Raw genomic sequence first — 24,103 nt, 5'->3', positions numbered from 1 at the left:
TTATTCACTTGAATGAAATGTAACTTTTCCCTGTGTAGAATTCAGAATATATTTGGAATAAATTTGATGCTTATGATAAACTTACGAGGGTTGCTACTTATATTTCTGGCCTAATAATGAAAAAACAAATATTTATGATCAAAATTGGTTTTATTGTTTTTCAAAATATTCTCCATGATGATCAATACACTTTTGCATGCGTTTGAACCAATTTTCGAAGCACTTTTTCCACTCCGATTGAGGTAACTGCAAAACATGCGTTTTGAATGCATCAACCGCTTCTTCGGGTGTGGAAAATCGTTGACCACGTAATTTATTTTTGATGTGCGGGAACAAAAAAAGTCTTTGGGTGCCAAATCAGGGCTGTACGTCGGATGACCCATCAATTCGATGTTTTGGCCGGTCAAAAATTCCTTTGTTTGACCCGATGTGTGAGAGCTCGCATTGTCATGATGAAGAATGATTCGCCTCTTCTTCTGCTTTTCTCGAATTTCTCCGACTTCTGGCAAACAAATGGTCGTGTACCATTCAGAATTGACCGTCCTACGGTGCTCTAACGCTACTGTCGCCACGTGACCGATAATACCGAAAAAACCAGGCAACCATTTGCTTCGATGTGCTTCTTCCGCGAACAACTTTTGTTGGATTTGACTCGTCTTGGAAGACCCATACAGTCGATTGCTGTTTTGTTTCGGGCTCATATGCATAGATCCATGATTCGTCACCTGTGTAGATGTTATACACAGCCTTTAATGCACCTTGAACGTATTTTTTCAACATTTCCTTGCACCAATCCACACGAGTCTTCTTTTGAGCGTTTGTCAGATTATGCGGGATCCAACGCGAACAAATTTTTTTTACGGACAAATGTTCGTGCAATATCTTATTGATGCTTGTCATACTAATGCCCAAAGATGCCTCAATCTCATGGTATGTCACATGATGATCTTGCTTTATCAGTTCACGCAGACCATCGATATTTTCTGGCAGAACAACCGATTTTGGACGACCTTCACGGAATTCGTCCTGGAGCGAACGTCGGCCACGATTGAATTCGTTATACCAGTTTTTTACAGTGCTGTAGGATGGTGCTTTCTCGCTATATAAAGAATTAAGTTCATCGATGCACTCTTGTCTTGGTAATCAACGTCGAAAGTTACGAAAAATAATCGCACGAAAATGTTCACGAATTAATTCCATTTTTTGCCCGACGTGAATTTTTCAATTCACTGTAAACAACACAAACCGCGCTCAAATGACAATGTGTTTTTATGTTCTTATGTTCAACAATGTCAAGTTTCCAATGACAACGTCAGATGGCACCTGGCAACACTTACTGCTACCAAGGCTAGAAATATAAATAGCTACCTACGTATGATACATTTGCGGCTATATAAACCTACGAGATACTCGAAACAAGTAACATTTACATATGAATGCGGTATGTATTTTTCTGTATGCGGCGAGAAACACGCGGAGGATAGATGTTCTTTGAAAAACTCGACCGTCAACAAGCCGCGCGCGGAAAATTGTCCGAGCATGCGCTCTTGAGAAAAGCAACTTTACGGAAGTTATCCCCGTTCTCAGTGCTCGGTCGCGCAGTTCTCTTCGCGGTTGCTTCTCGAATACGTTTCCGTCGCTTTCTCTGGATCCTCTTAAGCGCCGTCAAATCATCGAACGACCGGGCGAAACGAGCTCTTCGCCCACGCCTTGCATTCTAAACCGACACGGCGTCCGTTCCAGCCGCCTTGCCGTTCGCGCGACATTCGCCCTTTTCTTTTCCCCGACGCGAATGCTGCGAGAGTAGCAGCCCTCTCGCGATCTCGGCCCGACCAGGTCGATCTTCTTGCTTCGGACGCGTGACTGCGAGAGAGGGGAAAAAGTGGCCGAAGAGTCGCTCGCTCGGCCGACGCGGACGCTCGTAGAGCGCGCAGCCGGTGCATTGGAGCGCGCAACAGGTGTGACTCGTGTACCTGCGGTACTTGTTCGAATAATCTGGCCCGCTCTCCGGCCGACAGGTGCCTGTGCACGGACGTGCGTCAGAGTGCGCGCGTTACTGCCGCTCTCGCAGCGTTATTATTTCGTTATGTGCTGCGCGCGTTCTCGATCGGCCTGCATAAACTGCGTGAACTTTCATAGATTTCACCGGGAGATATCGCGCAGCGCGCGTTTAAATGCGGAAAACCACTCGTTGCCTCGATCTCGGGCCGAAGGAAACACGCGATACGACGATACGTACCGCCTACTAAGCAATCGCTTACTTACTGTCGAGTGACGTCAGTGGGATCGATTCTCGCAGTGGATACACCTAGGATGGTATTTATAGTCGGATCTTATCTTTAAGATCGTTTTAAGTTCATCTACTGATGCTTTGCGGATCGTTTCCATTGATTACGAAGTATCTGAAGAACTCTGGTAGAAATTTCATACAATTTTTCAGCAATTACTGGACAGTTTGTTAACTTTTGTCTAGTAACTGAGGAGTAAAATCATTTCCCGATCAAGATGTAACGCTTTTCCCGCGGCGGTTACTGCGCGCAAAAGATGCACGAAATCTGAATCCATTTATTGAATAAAGACAGAACATTAAATGGACAAAATCTAATCAATTAATTAATAAGCAAGCCTGCTGCTCGTGAAATGAGCAATTTTGGTCTGGAAGTAACTTTGATTAAAACTCTATCAAGTTTTTGCCCATTTTCTACATAGTATTGTTACAACTAATGAGAATGCATTAATACCAGACAATAACTGGACCTGTTTAGGAAAACTGTTACATTTCTTATCAGGTAACTTGAAACGATCTTAAATGTAAATAAGATCTAACCATAAATACCTACTTCAAAGTTCCTTAAATAAGAGTCTGGACATCTCCGACTTTTTTTTTTATCAGAAATAGTATCTGATTTGTCACTAGAACATCTCTATCTATAAAGGGTATCTGCAATACATCGAATTTCGGTCGTATTTTTATGAGAATATGTATATATATATAGCTAACTCGCTGATGTTTATATTATATGAAAATAATATTCGTAACGCGAGAGTCCCTCTGAGAAGCTATCTTTTAAATCATTTTCAGAGACGGTAAAAAAATCATCGTTCAGTCGCGACGTCAAAGTCGTCGGAATCACGCTGTTACTTATCACGCTTCAGTCAAATGTTCGGACCTTTCTAAGTAAGAATTCACTTTCGACCGAGGACATTCCGTTATTTCCATAATTTTCTCTCAAAGTATTCTGAAAGAGAGAGTGAGAGAGAGAGAGGGGAAGAGAGAAAGAGAGAGAGAGAGAGAGAGAGGGAAAAAGAAGGGAGTGGGGAGAAATAGAGAGAATCTAGAATCAAATGCACAAACCAACTCCATCAAGTCCAAAGTTACATTCGCTTTTCTATTTCAACATTTCAACAACGGTCGGTATTTTCAGCAAGTCGGCCGGAGTTAGACGAGTTCGTTCGTTTCTTTTTTAAGCGTTCCCTCGTATCACGGTGCAGTGAAAAATCGCCATCCTGCCGGAGAAGAGGAGGGCGAGGGGGGGAGGGAGGGAAGAGGGAGGAATGCGAGATCCGGAGTCGTACGGCCGCGAACGATTTTCTACGGCCCTTTAATCGAGAAGGAGGAACGCATAACGACGCAACGGCGCAACGTAATGAATAATGACATCTAGCCGGCAAAGGGCGGAGCCAACAACAGGTCCCACGCCGTCTCCCGCGTGGTTGTGCGTGCTCGGCTGCACCGGACTGCACGCACAAGTCGCTCTCCGACCGCGGACTATCGGCTCGTTTCTGCACGCTTAAGCATGCACGTACACCCGATTTAAATGATCAGCTAGCCGAGCTTTGCTTCTTGCGAGCGAGCCCCGATGTCTCGGCGATTCATGAATATTCGCATACTGAAAACGGCGATGCCGTGCGCACGAGGATACGCGCACAGGACGTCGCTCCTCCGGACGAGAGCCTCTTCTCCTCCGAGAGCGCAGAAACGCACGATGGCAGTCGTCGGGGATCGATTGCGCAACGCGACGAAAGAGCTGGCGTGGGGAAAAAAGTGGACCGTGTAATAAACTAAAATTGAGTGATTAAATCATAACGTAGCCCGTTCGTCGCGGTTACGGACGATACGCGATCGCATCGCGCCGAATATGGCATAAGCGTGTCTCACAATCATAGCGAGCGAGCGCGCGTTTTGTCATTGACGTCTGGATCGTAATTACACACGAAATGTTATGGCATGCGCGATTTCCTCGGGCGAAAGTGCGCCTTTCGGGGTGGGAGGGGACTGATAGATATTCCATCCCGCATTAGGATGTCCAACATCGTTTGCCCGCTGAAATGAAACCGTTGCGTAACGTGGTTTAACAGCGGTTCCCGAATCGCACTTCGCGAACGGCGAATGAAGGAGCACACACGGCCGAGCCGACTCACCGCGGTGATTTGAAAGTGTAAATTTCTAGCCGAAACTCGGAGTCGCGGTGAGAATTATATTTTACATGCGGAAAATGTCTTTGAAGAAGAAGAATGACTATCTTGTGATTCAATATTTTTATCTTACTTTTTTTTTTGGGGGGGGGGGTAATACAAAGCAACTTCACTTCCTTATGAATAGTATTTTTTTTCCGAAGGGAGCGACGTTTCTTCTTTTACGATATTCCTGAATAACACAGGAATTCGCATCGTTTCGGGAAGGATTTTACACATCACTTAGAGGAATATTTTTATTTTTTGTTTGAAAGATCATGTAGGATCCGACAGAACACGATATACGGATTTAAAACTTGGTCTACAATGTACTCTTTACATCTTGTATCTTGCTCTCTATCCTTCTTCTGTAAGAACTTCTGTTTACTTGTGGAAAGGACATAGAGAGAGAATAATACGCAAAGAGCACATTGTAGACCAAGCTTTAAGAAGGTCAATTATTTTCAAAAGGCGCAAAAAAACGCAAAACGAATATAATAGGTTTCTGTAGTGTTGACGATTATTACACGATTGTAGTTTTTCTTCCAAAATTTGTTCAGTAACTCTTGAAACATTTCCTGAATTATTGGCAATGAAACACTTTCTCATTACGAGGTTACGCTTATTTCAACCATAAATCTAGTTATCTCATTTCAAAAATAAAAGAAACCGCAACAAAATGTGAAATTACTTCGTAATATGTTCTTTTACTATATTAAATATATAGAATGTTACCATCACACACACTATTTAAAATATGTAGCACAATTTTGAGTGCGACAGATATGAGTATAAAAGTTAGCTTTGAGATAACAATATATTTAGTATCATATTTACCAATATGATAAAAGCGATAAAAGAATCATAAATGATAACAATTAATGTTTATTTGACTATAGGACATCATGAAACTGCAGTTATATCGACTTGAAACTTTAGAAAATGTGTTTTGGCCAAGAAATATCTATCTTAGACCGGCGGTGGGCAGAAAGGCACTTTTTGTCAAAAATATCAAAATTTGCGACGATAATTATTCTCATTGTATTTCCGATTATCAATCTGTCATTTCAAATTTTAAAGATCTCATCGTAAATTCGCTATTCAGCGATTCCAAGAATCTATAGTACATACATACTTTAATAGCAAATACATTCAATATCGTAGAATTCCAATATTTTTGATAACCATATTACCGTATACCCGTGATTTTGAATGTCAGCTTTATCTTAAAGATCTTCATAAGTTGTTTTATATTTCTATGCTGTTGGAAAATTGATAACGAGTGAATAAAAAAAAAATAGAGACTGGCTAAATATTAGACAGGCGGCTGACTTTTGTCCAAAAATAGTGCCTTGCTTTTCACTGTGTGAAACAGTCAGCACGATCGAAATCGTTTCTTAATTCTCGCGGTTTCTTAAATCTCTCTCGATTGCTGTCGCGTGACCATCTCCTATGCGGGAAAGATTGCAAATTGCACTGTACGAATATCGGCTGTTACAACGTACGTATGTACGTACCTCGGAGCGACTCGCGGTCGGACTTCGCTTGTCTTTGTTTCCGCGTTAACTGTTCGCGCATAAGGTATTCCATATCGCGACTGCGCGATTAGTTGCAGTATCCGTTTGTTTTACAATTTCCCCCGCCGGGTATTAAACACCCGAGGAGCTCTAATGTTTCGCACGCGCGAGCACTGGACAAATCTGTGCTTCGTGGTCGTGGCCTTCTTTGGCGCGACGACGTGGGCGCATTTACTTCGAGCGGAATTGCAGTCCGCACTTACTCTATCTTACGTTGATCGTTTCGACGTAAACGACCGCTGTCGTGAACCGTGACCGCCGGCCAGGCCATCTGGTTTACGTAATTACGCGCACGTCGACTCATCCCAAGGCCCGATGTAACGCGCCCGGAAGTGCTCCGAAGGTTACTCCAACACCGGACGAGCCTGCAATCGAGAACACGCGGAATTGCTGTTCCCCAGAGTATCATCCGAAACGGCGATTCACGATGTACGAAGTCGACGATCTGTATTTCCGGTCGACTTTTCGAGTCAAACCGTGCCTGACGAATCTTACAACTTCCCAACTGAACGCGGCCACAAAATATATTGTAAACATACATAATAAAACTTCCCAACTAATCACGGCCTGGTCTCGCGCGCACTTCATTCTCTTGAATTGAGTCAGCCAGTTGCTAGAAAAAGTTTCCTTAATTATAATTCCTTTTACTACGCTGAGACAAAGATTTCCTCAAATTTAATAAATTTTATTGCATTCAAACAAATCTCGTCATTGGCATGCCCCAAAGAAACTAATTAATTCAATTAATAAGTACAATTGTTGGACTTTTCAACGAATATGTATATTTATCTTAAATAAAAAATTCGTTTGAAAAGAAAAATAATTTTCTTATAAAGAAATAATTAGTTTCATTTTAAATATTTATTGTAACCAAATCATATTTTATTTGGTTAAAAGATATTATTTCAGGTAACAGCGTTCTTTATGTTAAATAATCGAGTTTTCTTGAATGAGACGATAAAATTTTTATTCAAACAAATAATATTTCGCATATGTTATTTCTATGAAACGAAATTTTAGTCAAATAAATAGAAATACTAAAACTAAAGAAAACTTTCTCTCTATGTATGGTGTGTATAGTTACGGCATTATAGTTACAAATATCAAATATTTTTTCTCGGTATAATTTCTCATAAGCCTCACCGTTTTTTTTATCATCTTTCCTTCATTCTTAAACGCTAATAACGCGGGACAGCGGTGTGGGGCGAAGAACGGGTGAATAGTTTCGCGACTGGAGTAGACGCGGTGCAGTAACATTTTCGCAATCAATCATACATTTGACTATATTATCCATAAATCGAAAGTAGGCTGTACGCGTCTCAGGAAGCCGCGGTGTTCAACCGTTGTACTCGAGCGGATAATCGCAGCTTTGCTACGATATGTCGCACGTAGAGCGACCCATGGGCGACCGGTGACAACCAGCGCACGTCGATTAACTCATTATCGACCAGCTCTGCGAAACGAGTCCACAGAACCGGACGAATGCAGCGGCCGCTAATGGCCCGCAAGGTTGCGCAAAGTGTATGCGCTACTGTTTATGATCTTACTACTCAAATCTACATTTAGCGGATCTTCGTCCCGATTTATTTGAGAAACAATTAACCCTACTATATAGGAATAGTCACCAGGGGGTCATTTCATACACCAGCGATCAGAAAATGAAGCTCATGTCGCGGTGGATTTTTCTTACCGATTGGGTATCAATATGTACCTTTCATTTGGACATTTAGAGACCTAACCTGTGCAATAAGAATAGTCTGTGATCCATTTTATCTATAGTATAAGTTTGTAAAAACACTTGGAGGTACAAAAGTTGGGGTACAAAACGACCCCAGGTAATCGTTTACGTTATAAAATTAGTCAAGTATAGTAAGAGTTCGTATTATGAAGACTAGATGATAACAAGTTTGAATGAAGTTATATGTATCCATATATTTAGTAAACATTAAGCAATATTTATATTACATCTGATACTGACCGATAAAAATGTCCGGATAATAGCGGTTTTTAATAGAGTACATCTAAATGACCCCGAGTGGTCGTATACAAAAAAAATATAAGGTGACTATTCCCGGATTAACCCTTTGAGTAGTGAATTATTTTAAGATTTTTATGCCCATGGGACGGATTTAATTTGTCGCTATATGGATTAATATGTAAAAGTAATACATTTTATGCTCAAGTAAACAGATGACGAGTCTCACTCGTCAAATGTATCGAAAGAGTTAAGGGACTTATTTCTCCCTTGTGCGCAAACTCAGTTCTACAGCAGATTATCCTCGGAGTGTCCGTTAAATTAGAAGCAAGCTTCCAATAAGCTGAGCCCGAAGTCGTTCCGTGAAACGTTCCGCTAAATATCGAGAGTACCATCGATACCCGGCAATAACGATAGCCGGCCGGCTGTGAATGGCCGGGAGTATCGTTCGCGTCCGGCGGCTAACGAGCGTCATAGACGCGCGCCAAGGTGCAGGATCGAATGCATAGAGCGTCAATTGTGTGTCGCGCGCTGCACAGAAAGAGAGAGAGAAAGAAAGACGGGCTCTCTCGGTGCGAGAACGCCTACCCCCCATCCGAGGTTGAGCGCGTCCGCCCGCGCACTGGACCGAGCGAGATGCGGCGCGCCGAGCGGGCCCGAAAGCCGGCGGAGGCGCACGAGTAGTCGGCTCGTACCGCGCTCGCGCGACGCATCGGCCGCGCGCGCTCAACCGTTCTCCCGGTGCTCGTGCACGCGCACCGAGATTACGCCTCTCCTCGCCGTCGACGTTCCCGTCGAATTTCACGCCGCCGCCGCCGCGTCGCCGAGCGCGTCCTCGGATCGCAAATACGCGTCTGCGTGATCGCCGTCGTCGTTCCGGTCGCGACGACGCGCAGTCGAGAGCGAGTTTTCAAAAATACGCGCCCGACGCGCCGGGAAGCCGCGAGATCAAGAGGGCGCGTTTTTAAAAATACGCGCGCTGTCGCGCCCGTCGCAGTGAGAATCGCCGGGGAATATCGTGCCGAGAGGAGAGACACCGCTCGCGAAGGGGGCCCGGAGATGTTTGCGCGAGAGTCACGCGAGAACAAGTGCGAGGTGTATGCAGTTTGAAGGGCCATCGGATCGACGTCGACATCCGGCGGAAGCCGGCGGCCGAATACGCGACCCGTCGTCCGTTCGAGAAGAGACACGGATCCTCGTTGAGCGGAGCTCGTCGCGGATGGACCGAACGCGAGGAAGCGCGCACCATCCCTCGGAAGAGCGCGCGTCGCGAGTTCGCGCGACGCGGCGCGCCGTCGAGCCTTCCACGCGTTGAGAACGACGAGACGGAGGAGCGGCCTCCGTTCGCGCACGACAGGTACCTTGACGAGGCTCGTTATGGATCTCCGCCCGATGGTGAGCAACCTAAACCTCGCCGGTGTCCCCCGGCTTTTTAACATTTACCCCCGGTTATTAATCGAGCGCGCCTTCCGAGAATCGCGGCTTCTCCGCATAAGGAAATATTACTTGGATCGCGCGTATTAGCGTGCAGCCTCGCGGCGGCGAGCCGTTGAAATCACTGAGTCACGTATCTATCGCGCGTTCCGCGAAACTCGCATCCGGGAGCGGTGTGTGTGCAAGTGTGTGTCGCGTAAAAATGTCTCGCTTTCAGACCGCGGGACCGTGTTTCACACTCGGTCCGTACGACATCCGACTCGGAATAAATTATTCTCACTTGGCACTCGGCCGGAACAACGTAACGGAGCAACCGCCACTCCGCGGTGTCGTTATTAACGCAGTGCGATTCAACGATCATCTAACGATCCGGTTGTAACGCGTATTAATTCAGGCGGAAAGTACGAATTTCGCGCCGGCCCGCGTGTAAACCGCGCGCAACGGCGTCGCGAGCGAGCGAGCGATGAAGACATTTGTCATTATCGCGCTGCGAGAATTCGATCGAGCCTGCAGACGCTATTATGTCATCAAGACTAATACGCACAATGGACGCGTAAGTATCGGGCGGCGCGCGTACTCACCGGCTCGTACTCTCATAACCGCGAACGGAATGATAATGGCCGCTCGTAATTTACGATCCCTGGAAAAGGGATCATTACGATCGGGCGCTGACGCGGTCGCCCGTTTCCTCGCCGATCGATCGACGTTACGCAAAAACGAGACTCGGCTCTCGAAAATTGCCTACCGGCGGCCTAATCAGCGCCGAGCGCGCCTACGTTCGTTAATTGTCGCGTGTGATCGGGGAGACGCGAGGAGACAACCGCGGAATAAAGCCATCAATCGGTATCCTGACAAACCGCCTCTCGCCTGTCTTTTCTGTAACTAGTCTCTTGACTTCGTGTCTCTCGGTAATATTTGCGAGGGGAAATATCAGACTGGAAGAAAAAAAAGAAGAGAGAGAGAGAGAGAGAGACGGGGGAGAAAGAGACAGAAATGTTCGATCGCAGATATGAATTCGATCACACACACGTGTATATGCACACACATTAGCGCGGCATGTACGGATTATTCCACGTACGTTCACTTCGCGACGACAGAGCGCAGCTTAACAAAGGAACAGTCGTTCGGCACGGGTGGAAGGTCAAGATCGGGCTTATTCGAAAATGGAAACTCGCGGAACGGCGCAATTAATCGCCGGGGGCCATCGTAACGTGGGATGAGCGAGCGCGCGCTCATAACCGCGCGCAGAAATAACCGGCAGGAATGTAACCGCTCGCGCGCGGCTCCTGCGCGACTGCAGCCGCGAGGTCGACGATGAGGTCTTTGGGTTAAGTACGCGGGGATAGTGATCTCGAGCGCCGGGTATTAGCGTGATCTTTTAACGCGTCTTCGCGGCTACTCTCTGTGAAGAATCCTCCGTCTCGGACACACGTCGTGGAAATCCGGATTGTGCGAACGCGCGTTCGCGTTAACGGGCATCGTCGTCGTCGCCGAGTGCCGACTATTATTTCGACCTTACACCGCGCATTCCTCTCCGCGATTACTACCTGCTTTTTGCTTCCTCCTCCTGCCCCGAGTCCTTGGAACCGCGGATGAAGTCATTCCGAAGAGGAGAAAAGTGGCACCGGCGAAATCGCGCGCGCGCGCTTCTTCTTTTTTTTCCCCGGCCGATACGCGCCGCTGCCCGCTGCGAGTCGGCTTTACGCGTTGCCGATCGCGTTACCGATTTTTGACGTGTCCGGTGACACGGCCGATAACGATCGGTCCGATCTGCAATTTGGGTAGACACGCCGGGTATCTTTTCTCTGCTGCACGTCTCTCTCTCTCTCTCTCTCTCTCTCGAGCAAGACGCTTAATAATAACGACGCGCTTAAACGACGCGTGCATAAATCCTCCATAAATTACCGTAAATACATTCTAATTTCCGCGCGTGGGCAGACGGTTATTATTGCGTCCTCGCGACGTGTCGCGCAGCCTCCTCTCTCTCTCTCTCTCTCTCTCTCTGTATCTCGAAAGCGTGCTTCGTTTCTCCGAGCGCTCGTGTCCGGACTTGCAACTTACGCCATACGGGACACGTCCGAGAGTACGGGATAATTTATGATAGCTTTCTTAAAACGATGGCACCGAATGCTGAAGTGTGCGTATAAGTGAGAATTGATTATGGTCGCGCGCGCGCGCGCGCGCGTAAGCATTCGCGCATAAGCACACCTGAGAGAGGAACGACGAGGTTGTTTAAGTCGGAGCGCCGTTGATTGCCGGTTCCGATCACGCCCTGCGCGACGTTCCCTACAGATTATATAAATACGAACGCGACGCGATACAACGTCGCGGAGATTTACAACGATCAAAATGACAAGTGGACACGGCCGGTGTAATGAGGCTTAAAGTGTCGTTTGATGTTGCCTGCCTCTGTAATGGCTCGAACGACGGCGCACTTGAGACGTGGAAAGACGCCGGGCGTACGGCGATAATAAAGGTTTCACGGTTAATATCGGCTCGGCCGAGAGAATTGGCGCGGTATCGAAGATAAATTCATAAAGTTTCCTTGCAGAAAAAGAGAGAGGCAGAGAGAGAGAGAGAGAGAGACTGTTGTTTATTTGCGTCCGGGACAAGTCCACTCAAACCAGAGAGAAGGAGAGTGAATGAGAGTGAGTGAGTGTGTGTATGCGTACGTGCGTGCTGTTTATTTGCGCCCTGAAATAAGTCCCCTCGAGCGAGAGAGAGAAAGAGAGAGAGAGGGGGGGGGGGAGAGGGAGAAAAGCGAGTGTCATAAATGAATTCATTTCTTCGCGCTGTATAAGAGAAAACGCGGACTCTCCCGAATCTTTCGCTCGACTTCCATCGAGAGATTGCGAATCTTGACGTCGGGCGATCTCGCGGCATCAATTAGGCGTGCCGCGGATAAATGTGAGCTAACGAAACCGTCGGCGCGATGTAACGCGCGGCGTAATCTGCGAATCGCGCGATCTTCCCGAACGTGCGGATCGAATATTGATCGCTTTAGAAAGTGCAGTGTTTCAAAAGCGACGTAGGGAACAGTGCGGGATAATTGGCGTTGATAAATCAGGACCGACCCGCGATTACTCGTTCGCGATCGTGAGCGAACCTGTTAATTTACGAACTTTAACACCGGGAGGAGCGTATGAAGCGCGCACTTAATTAAGCCGCGAATCATAACGCGCGTTTCAGAAGGCGTAAAAGTGTCGCCGCGTAACGAGCGCGCTGTTTTTATTCTTGATCTCTGGACATCGCGAACGCTACGATCGCGCACCATTAATTCCTATAAATGTTTTTTTTTTTTTTACGTTAATCTTGAACTATAAAAATGGACAACCTCCACACACGGTGGCTAGTATTTATTAAAAGTTGTTCATTGTTTTTATTAATTGTTCTATTAAATTAAAAAAATTATCATCCGATCTGTCATTTATTACTATCTCTCGCGGCTCAGCTCGGATATTCGTGATAAACTTATCTGTTATTTTATAACAAATTGAACACCAATAATAAATTTCTACTGTTATATACACGTTATCTGACTCGAGACTAAGTCTGATTTGAGTTCTAATCAGTTCTAATTCAGCTCTAGAATACGCCGTCGAAATGCGTCTTTCGGTTCGGATACAAAATCAGCTTAACGTCTTCGCAGTTTTGAGTAATGGTACCGTTTTTATGTATTCTCGTCGAAAATCAATGCGATTTACGTCTAAACATGAACTACGTAGTACGACGTTTTGTAAGCGTTTGAACTGGTCACTCACCAATACTGCATAATCTGCATCTAATGACGTCGGGACGTCCAGCCGTCTATCGATGAAGCCCACCGTCCAACGTCCACCTTCCTCAGCCTGCTTAACGTCCAGCTGTCGTTTCACGTTGATCGCTCTTCATTCACTTTACTACCCTGCACTCGCGGCCACGATCATTTTAATGACGTTTAACGATTTAACGCGAAGTACTCGGTATAATCCAATACTGCGAGGATATATTCGTACGTCGAGAATTAGTAATGTAGAAAAATTGCGGACCGAAGATCACCGTATTCACGACCACGATTATTTTAACGACGCTCGACGATTTAGCACGAAATACGCGATATAGCCCGGTGCTGCGAGGATATATTCGTGAGTTGCGAATTACGTGTAAAAAAGTATGAATCGAAGGTCACCGTGTTCTGATTATTGTAACGAAATATATCGTAAGGAATCATGAACTCTCTCATATAGTGATATAATTATGATACTCTGTGTGCGCCTTATGCAATTATACGCACCTTGGACATTGTGTACTGTTCGGAAAACAATTACATGACCTCATTGGATGAATAGTTCCGTCTAATATTTTTTTTGTATCTTTAATTAAATATAATAAAAACTGGAAATTCGATATAAATAAGATTACTGATAATTTTAAGAAATGAGAAGATTGTAGGAAATATTAAGAATAAGTATCTTTACAAGAGAAGAAGAATATTCAATAGTTTAAATGTCCATTGATCGATGCGAGTATTTAAGGAAGTGATTCCTTGATTAAAATTCTTTGATTGTTTCAAACAGTATACTTTCGTAGACAGCACCAACACGTACGTGCGAAATCCAACATGCGAAAATTCTACAAATACTAAATAAATCGCATTGATTTCAATGAGAGCTATAAATATCCGTCACCAATAAACTCACCACCTTAAACTATTTTTTATTCATTTTCTAACTCACCGAAACATTGAAAACTCAAAGCCGGTCACGTTCTGCCACAGATCTAGAATAATAAGATTGTCTTGATTATAAGCACGATAATCAACGACTGCACAAGAAAATCGTGCACAGATATGAATACGATTTATGATGAAAATGTTAAACACAATAAAGGTACGGGAAATTTGTAAATTTACCTTCGAGCCGACTCTGCTTGGCCCGAACCGAATCCTCCAGTACAGCATCCGAGTCCATCAAAACTGCATTCGCAGGAACAGGATCCATCGTGTGGTCGCAATTTCCAACAAGCCCGAAATAAAATATAAATTTCCTGGTTAGTTATATCGATAGATGTCAACGTATCAAGGATAAGGAGGCTTGAGACTCCTATATTTCTTTTTTAAACTAACTAAAATAAGAGATGATAGTCACACTTTCAAGATGCTGCCACTGCTCGAAACGACCTTAGCAAGACGATCGCGCCGCGTGCGAAGTAACGCGACGGGTCTCACTCTAATTAACCGGCAAAAAACCGGAATTACGCGCGCGACGTCTCCCGCTTTGTTTACCCTCGAGTCAAGGACCGTTGTAATGGCTGTGTGTGGGTCCTTGCCCTAACCATGATATCTTCCTGATATAGTTCCGAAATCACATAATCCACAGCCGGCAGAACCGATCAGAAAGATCTAATTAATATCGCTGATTATTCGAAGTCTCTATAATATCGAAACTATTTCGAGACTACTGAGTTTCGACTGAACTCGTGCTTTCTTTTCATGAGTGTATCATTAATATTCATTCTGTGTCCTCTGTCTCGCTTAACAATTTATTACTCATTCATTACGAATATCATTGCTAATTTATCGCTAATGCTATTTAACAACGGAAGAGATGGTATTATGACTCCTTATTTACATTTTGTACAATAACTTTGTAATTAATATTTAATATATTTATTAATATATTTCAAATTGAAAACTGAACGATTACATTCGTCAAAGTGTTGTTCAATCGATTCTAGACCCAAAGTTATGAAATGTTTATTGCTTAGGACGTTATTTATAAAAATATGGCGACATTGCATATGGGTTAGAGAGAAACAGAGGTGGTAATATAGTCCCCAATTAAAATAATTTTAAAAATTAGATTTGTTTGAATTATCACAGAATGATTTTTGTGTTACAAAATTATATATGTATCCAAAATAAAGTCTTGGAAGGAATAACAATAAATATGACTGTCACTTTTTAATGTAGATATTAACTTGTTGAGAAGATACAATCTGTCAGAAGGACGGCGATGCTATAAATTAGAAGCGACTTATCGAATAACTACTTTGATACGAAAACCTCGAAAACGAGGTCGCATTATCAGCACTTTTAGACAGCTACGTTAGCAAAATGCTACATGCTACTGTTTAACTTTGCATTATTCGAAATGTATAGCCAAATGAAATGTTAAATAACACAAACAAACACTCAAAAGTATATATATTCATGTGATAATAGTAGCTCAAGTTTAAGAAGAACGTGGAAGCATGTATTATTAGATAATTAAATAAAAGTAATTAAATAAAAGTACATAATTAAATGCTAAAACGTGCTTTGAAAATGTCTCGAAATACTCGAAAGTAAAAGTACGTTATAACAAATGCCGGCTCTTGTATATTGACATATTAACGTCACTACGTAACGGCGGGCTACTAAATAAATGATTCCACAGATAATTTCTAGAATTCGCCATTTAACCCTTTGCGCTCGAGGCCTTTTTCGCTCGGGACTTTTTTCGCTCGAGAGGAGTTAGCTGCTCCCGCTTATTTCATGAGTTTTTTACAGTTAACTTAAAATGATTTCTGACACAATATAACACTTTAAACCTGTATATTTTAACCATTTTACATATCTTCATAGTTCAAAGAAAGACATTTGTTAAATATTACATTCTATATTTTTGCTTCGTATGGTATTTTATTGAACTCGTCCTCACTTGAACTAATTTCTTCCTCGTATTCCATGCTTATTGGGCTCAGTAACTTTGAGAGAAATATTCTGATTGCCAAGAAAGCTGAGTTCGAACTAACGTCGAAGACAGAGTCTGACCCGCGGTCGCAAGCGTTTTTGAGATAAGACATCTCTGTAGCCATTACCTCATAAGATTACACACAAAGTGTAGGAGAGGCACCGCTCGAGTTGTCGCATCATATCCAGTGGTGCCTAAGAGGCACCTCTCGAGCGCAAAGGGTTAATAATGGAGATGTATTAAGAGGGTCTATAATACCTACGAGGGTCATCATAATACTACTTCCTCCTCTACTAATTATTATGCGATAATCGCGTATATTCGCGTATCACGCAGTTTTCCGAACCTACATGTGATAGAAGAACACGCAAAGATAATGGATGTTCCCCTCAGAGAACGCAATAATTAGCGAACATGAACGACTCTAACAGCGAATCGCTGTAGAACGGACAGTTGCGGCAACGCGACGCAGCCTGATTTAAAACGGCGCCACTTCGCTGGCGCTATTCTTCCTGGGGATGAGAAGAAGAAGCGAGACTTCTTCTATTTCCCGTTGCTATCCCTTTCCGACTAGCTTCTTGCGGCGTTTGAGATTCTCCGACGATCCTAGACCTATGTTGCGCGTGACGAGACTGCAGGCGGAAGGTCAGTGAGACTTTTTTCCCCGACTGTTCGTCGCGCTTTCTAATTGGAACGTCGGACCGGCATTATCCCCCGGATGCGTTTCGATCGAAATAAAATTCACGGAAAGGTCTCTCTGGAAAATGCTTTTTCCCACAATGTTCTAAGAGCGCTCACACAAAGCTCCGTGTATCGACTCGTGACGAGCGATCCAATAAACGCAGCCCTTAAGGCTTCCGCATACAAACTGTAACTGCGAACGTAAGACGAACGTAAGACGTAAACCTTGACTGGCGAACCAGCGAGGATTTTATTGTGAATTTATATACTCAAGAAGAAGATGTAATCAACGGTAAATCTGATCGTAAGCAGTAAATAGAATTTGACTGCTTGAAAGCTGAGTCCTGGTTAAACCGCCGCTTCCATCTTCTTCTAGTGTACACGAACCTAAACGAACCTCCTGATTAGTTCTTCCGTCCAAATTCAAATCTTATCCCGGATAGAAATTAATCGGGGGCGCGCCCCTCCTCAGCGGCCCTAAACAGATACGTCCCAAGTAGGTCCGCTTTCGTTGGGCCCGGATATGGCCCGGAGAAGCGAATCCCAAATAGAAAGAATAAACTCTGAACAGACACTGAGGTGGATGCTCCTAACAAGACCCGCGACTCATGCGGCCTAGTTACATACAGACTTGCAAAACCCCGGATTGCGCAAGCAACTACACTTCCGCATAGGGCCTGGATAGAAGCGGGGAAAAATTCTTCACAGCCCTTGGAACGTTCGTTTGGAATTTCCACCCGGGATGTTTATGGTTACGGCGATTCGTGTGCGAAGGCCCTTAGAGCCACGGTGGAGCCGATGAATGAGAGTAACTCGCGCGCGCGTGGCGCGCGCGTACCGGGCTTCCCGGGATCAACCGGTACCGCGAGAGCACGACCGGCCAGCGAGTCGAGCGACCGGTCGACGCCACCGATCTGGCGCAAAAAGGCAGCCGAGGCAGCGAAACGCGGCGGAACGGCTGACGAGAGACGCATCTTCGCGGCGATTGACAATGACGATCACGTGTGCGGCGGCGCTTCGGCAGCGCGGGGCTTGTTGTGCGCGTAACTGCGTGCGTGCGTGCGCGCACGTCGCGCATAGTCTTGTCGCTCGTGCTCCGAGCGGATCTCGTAGACTTCGGCGCGAGAGGCACGAAGAGAAAGAGAGAGAGAGAGAGAGAAGGCTCGTATGAATGGAAGCTTCATTCACGTGGCCGCTCTGCGACGTGACCGCGCGACGCGCATCTCGTATCTCTCCGCCTGTCTTTGTCCCCGTCGTTCTATCCTACGCGTATCTCCCACGAGGGAACAATGGATCGGGCTTTATATAAAGGGCCCAGGACGCGTCTACGAGGCGGGCGAACGATTGGCCTGGGATTTATAGCGTTTGCGCGCGATGCCGAAGATGCACGCGGCAAAACCGCGAGATACAGCATAAATACTCGCGATCGCGGGGCCTCGATACTCCGCCGTATCGGATCTCGATCCGTCCGTCCGGCCGTTCCTTCCCGGGGAGCGGCGGACTCGAAGGCGCGTCTTTATAAGGAAGAAGGGCCGCTTGCGCTCCGGCACGCAGCCCGTAGGTATTCATATCGGCTCGTTCTCTCTACGGACGTTTATCTCGGCCCTCCGAAGCGCCGGATCGGCTTGATGAATAGCTCGCGCGACGGACGCGGGCACGTGGGTGGGAATTACCGGCGATTTGCCGGTCGGTTTCTCGATTCCCGTACGCGCGACACACCGTCGGGAAAACGCGATCTACATTTTACGATCCCGCGCCGCTCGCGCGGATAGAGTTACGCACGGTCGGAGTGAAACGAAGGCCGTTTACGAGACCCGAATCGGATCCGGGAATCGGTCGTTCGGGCCGGCCGATCGATCGCGAGACGCGCGCCGCTCGTAAATAAATCCGGCCGATAAATATTCGCCCGGGGGGCGTCACGTGGCGGATAAGGGAAGCTTTATTTCGCTCTTCATTTCATAACTGCTTTCCTTATCCGCGCGAAGATTTGTCGGTTCGACCGGGCAACTTATTTCTCTCGCGGCCGACACGTGCCGCCTCGAGGGGACATCGTGTACGAGAGAGAGAGAGAGAGAGAGGTGTGCGCGTGTGTTTGTGCGTGAAGTGAAGAAATCGCGCGAGGAGAATTACGGCTGGTTCCGTCGAGTTTAACATAAAGAGGAGAAAGTCACGGATCCGATGCGGATTACACGGCGGCGTTTCCTTCGATGATCGCCCGTCCGTCTGTCGCGTCTGGTTCCACTTACGTCGCTCCGCCGGGTCTACCCATTGAGGAAGCCGTTAACGAACCCGTTAACGGTCGTCGCCGCCGCCTAAACATCGATCTCGGCGTGCTTTGTTTAATTATTAAATCGCCCGAAGTTTTCGACGCATTCGACGCGCGCGCGCGCGCGCGCGCCTCAATGCCTGATGAATGAACGCGAAAAAGAAACGGGGAGGCGACGGCGAGGCAGGACGAGAGAGAAGTGGCTCCCCCTCAATGGGACCAGTTCATCCAGTGTCTTACGAAGGCGGGTCTCGTATCGGCTTGGGTAATTCATTTTAGCACTCTGATCCGTATATGGACTAGCAACAGGCTCGACCACTCGTATCAATTCGTTCTTCTCCACCGTCCGAGTGTAATTCCGCCACTAGCGCTCTGTAATCTGTCGGGAACGGCAAATATCGAAAACGAGCCGTTCCCTCGCGGAACGCGGCGCAACGTAATAATTAGAATATGACACTTAAGCGCGTTGCACGAGAGGAGGAAGAATGATGGGGGAATATATTGTGCGGAGAGCCGAGAAGTACTTTGCAGACATGCTGAAACGCGATATCAAGAATCAGGAATGTCCTGCGCGTTTCTGGACGCTTCGAATGTTTCGCGCAGCCCGACGTTTCTTCATGTCCGTGTGTGCGTGCGCGCAGACTGATGTTTCTTTGTAAAATTCGAACACCCGAATCGCACGCATCAACATCTGCGCATGCGTGAAAATTCTCTCGATGGAACGTCGAAGGACAGCAGCGCAAAAGTGGTCCCTCACTTTGGAGACGCAACGACATCTTGTTGCGTCTACGCGATCGAGGCAACTCGAAGACTTCCGAAAATAAAGCTAAAACAGGTGTAGTCAACGTGGAAATAGAATAGGCAAGTTCGCGGATTGGCGTGAGACAACGCTCGATTTCGTCACGTCCCGACAGTTTTCATGGAAAACGCTTCGAGCCAAGCGGAGGGACAGTGAGAGAGAGAGAGAGAGAGAGCGCTCTTAACATGTAATTTCGTCGGACTCCGGCGATGGACAGAGATCGATTTATAAAGATCGCGTATCCGATACCTTATGTAGATCCTGAAAGCCGACACCTCCGAATCGAAACGACGTTGCAGTGCGTATGAGTTTTACAGCTTGAAAATAGCGACACGCGTGTCCGAAGTGTATCATTGGAAAGTACGTTATTACGATGGCGCGAGACGATGGTACGATTCGAAAAATCGAACGTCGACGGTGTATCGACTGAGAGGGGCACGTGGGCGAACACGTTACGTCGACTCATTAGTCATTGCGGGGAGAAAAATCCGTTGGTCGCTGTCGAATCGGGAATCGGGAGAGGCCACGTCTTTCTCAATGTCTCGACGGAACAGAGAAAGAGAGAAAGAGAGAGAGCACGCCGTAAGTCGCTCCGTTTTGCGATTACGTAAAGGCGTTCGTTCGCAAATAAACGATCAATTTGACAGGAAATAGCGGCACTGAAAAAAATATCCGATCATATCTGATCGGGTAATCCAATTAAAAATTAACAAACAGATGTATCCGGTCGCATAATTATAATACGATCTATAAATCTTCGGGACTGCCATCTCTTAAAGATAGGAGGATTTTAAGTGACCTGATTTTCCTTTATGAAAGGAATTACTAAGGGAATTAATATACTATTCTTTACTGTTGCGACTGATCTCGTTTAATATTCGCCCTCGAACCCTAAGAAATTATCCACTCTGTCGTTGGATTGCGTCGCGTTATTTACGGTAAATTCAAACCTTTAAATAGATTATAGCGATTCACGCGAATGATTTACGTAACAACATCGACATCAGTTTGATGTCTTCGGCTACGTTCAAATCTTCTGTTATAAAATCCTTGCATGTGTAAATTCCTTGTACTCCCGAAATTTCACTATGTATCTTCTTACCAAAGGGATGTAATTTCCGTGAGTAAATCTAAATGAAATGAAACGGAATCATATGCAATGTCCGATCATTTCGTTATTTCATCCGATCGCGCCTTTATCCGACGAAAATTATAACGGATACGAAGAGCAATTTTCTAATTTCCCGATTAGATTTCATCGGTAATTTTATCGGACACTTCATCGAATAAAGGTACCTGTTACTCGATCGGACAGTGAAAACAACAATCGGATGCTCATCATTTAATCGGTTTATTCGGCGGAAATTTTTCTCAGCCGGAAAATTCACCGACGGACCTAATAATACGTCTCATCGTTCCCGCCGATCAGCCGCCACATTGGGACGTCCGCGGGGTGCTAATCGATCCCGGTTTCTCGCGGGCACGACACGATGATGGGCAATAATGCGGATAATAATTCGGATAATAATTCGGTAAGCGCTCGGTGGCCTACCTCGAATTGTTTCTACCTCGTTTTGATTAATGGCACGGCGCGATTCCTCCGCAATACCGTCGCTAATTGCGATCGTTCTTCCCGAGCGAGCTCGTCTCGCTCGGAAGGGTATATACGAAATAATGAGATACGGCGAGAGCGTCGAAAGTCGTTTACAGATCCGATGATCGATGACATCGGTGCACGCTTATACGCACGCTTGTCTTTAAAGCTTCGCTCCATCATTTTTAATTAAGAGAGTTGAGCTTATTTGCTTATCGGCGAGGCGTCTCACCGGGACATGGAATTCGTAATTACATTGGCGGGTCATTAATCTCTCTTCCTCTTCCCTCCCATTAAACTTCTCTCTTCTTCTCTGTGCTTCTTACTCTACACGATGTTGGATGACGTTTGCGCTTTGTAAAACGATGCTCGAGATTTTGAATCGAGATTTCCGAATGAATAGATTTTAGACGGTTATTTCTTCTTTCCTCATGCGCGATGAAACTACCATCAATGAACAATAACGGAGCACCACCACCATCGTGGTTTTTCCTCAATCCTTTTTAGCAATAATTATTTTCGACTTTCATGGTCATTAAGAGACATATATGTACGCGTGCAAAGGGAAGATATGCGACGACGTCGTTTCTTATGTAACGCGGCTCGCCGTCGCGAATGCAAAGACGCGCGAGAATACGGTAATAAATAAATACATAAACGCGGAGAGAGACCGTGGGGAAAGCGTCATCGGCGTGGGTGTATGGATATTTTCGTTCTAACCTAATTCAGTAGTTCTAGAGTTACATGGTGCCATCCTAAATATAAAATCTAGCGCATGCTTGCGGCTGCAATATTGTTAACGCCTCGCTTAACTGATTACGCGGCACGACGCGCAACCGCCGATAATCGACTAATTATTCAGGCAATTATCGACGGAGTCGATACTTTAATTGAACATACGTTTCTCGCCGAGATCTTTTGTCCGCCCGGCAAAATTAATTAAATCCAATCTCCCCCCTCGCCCCTCTCGCGCCGCAGGCGTAATCGATTGAGAGATCGCTATCGTTACATCAGACAGAGCGCGGTAGCCATGATCGAACCGGCTAACGATCCGGACTGCCATATTTTCTCTCGAATTAACGGATATGGCAATAGAGGAGGAGGGTTTTACTCGATCTCGAACGATCGGCAGGTTGGCACGAGGGAGGAGGGAGATGGTCGCACGCGAGGAAACTAAAGGGAGGAGCGCACCGTCACCGTCGAGTGGGAGAATTTTCACGTCGGTACGACTGCCAATCGCGATCACCGGCCGTTACCTGCGAACGCCGATTACTCGGCCGATTAAATCGCGACACGGAGCAGGGCATCGGTCTGGGAGGGGAGTTTATATAGGATGGATAATATTTTTAATGCGACAGGAAGAACGACGGTAATGTTGTGTACTAAAATACGCGTCGGTCTGTATCTGTAAAGCGGGATCTCGTTCTACCTGACGGAAGCCCAGTAAGCAAGAAATCATTAACCCAACGTTGCTACAATGATATTTTACAACATGTAACGTTTTCAAACGTGTAGTTCTTAATGTTGTACACAACGTCATAGTTAACAATATCGGGCCCGAATGTTAAAAGTAATATTTATGCGATATCATTGTAACATTCAAGAATATTATCTTATCAAGTAACAGTTGAGAAACATTTGTAAAATATTACGTCGGTATGCTTCGGAAATCCGCGTGAAATCGATGTTTCAAGAGATCAAGTTTCTTGCTTACCGGGAGATTTATTTCTCGTAACTTTGCGTGAAACGAGAAGGAAGAATCTCCACGTCTTAGCGCGCTGATAGCCACCGCTACGGACGATGGTGTAACGAATGACGTAGCGAAGCCAAAGAGATAAGCGGGTAATAACGGGCAAACGTTCTCCGGTTGCGCCGAAGCGCGACATTTCGCATTCGGACGCACTGGGCTGAGAAAAGCTTTACGACTGGTCGACCCTCGATCGGCCAATCAAAGTTCCAGAGAGGCGATCGGCGAGCGGGACGTGCGCGTTTCGCCGCGAACCGCTTCTTGTCGATTATTCCTCCGGGCGAGATTGTTATCGGCGCCGCGGCGATCCGGTAATTCGCTTCAATTAACAATTTTTTTTCTTCCCACCCGCTCGCCTCGGCTCCGCAAACTAGGTAAATGTACCGCGCGCGGCCGAAGGCGCCACATTCTCGAGGCGACGTTCGCGATCATAAATGCATGCTGGTAGTTGCGTAGTAGGTACGTTTTACTCGCAGCGCCGGCGGAATTTCTTCCGCTCGTTTGTGCGCTCCTTGCACCGCAGGTGCGGTTGCGAAACGATCGCGCGCGCGCGATCGTAGAAAATTCGAATTTAGNTCGATCACGGCTTCTACGGGGGGGGGGGGGCGGCATTGGGTAACCGCTTTCCTCGGCTGAGAGAAATGTCGAGGAAAGTAGTCGTTTCTCTTCCCGATTGTTTCCCCCCTCCGGAGGGCCGCCCTTCATCAGTCCTTGCATCTCGAGCGAGCAATTACCGGAAGATGCGACTCGAGAATGCGGCCGTCAAACCTTTCCTAATGAGAAACGCCTACGAAGGGGCGCTCGCGAGTTGCGTCATTGCCAAATTAAAGGCGACGTGTCGGATAATTCGTGGTGGGAAAGA

The 24,103-nt window shown here is 46.1% G+C and overlaps 1 protein-coding gene across 1 annotated transcript in view; it reads left to right on the top strand.

Annotated features, from left to right (window-relative positions):
- Positions 1 to 8,729: 8,729 nt before the first annotated feature.
- LOC106745606 overlaps positions 8,730 to 24,103 on the top strand; it is a 28,916-nt gene continuing 13,542 nt past the window's right edge. The window contains exon 1 of the mRNA XM_014621364.1: positions 8,730 to 9,402. The gene's annotated coding sequence lies outside the window, so the exon portion shown is untranslated. The remainder of the gene's footprint in view (positions 9,403 to 24,103) is intronic.

Source organism: Dinoponera quadriceps, unplaced genomic scaffold (genome assembly GCF_001313825.1).
Source record: "Dinoponera quadriceps isolate SergipeBrazil2010 unplaced genomic scaffold, ASM131382v1 scaffold1476, whole genome shotgun sequence".
Lineage (NCBI taxonomy): Eukaryota > Metazoa > Arthropoda > Insecta > Hymenoptera > Formicidae > Dinoponera > Dinoponera quadriceps.
This window is presented reverse-complemented; position numbering and strand designations above follow the sequence as displayed.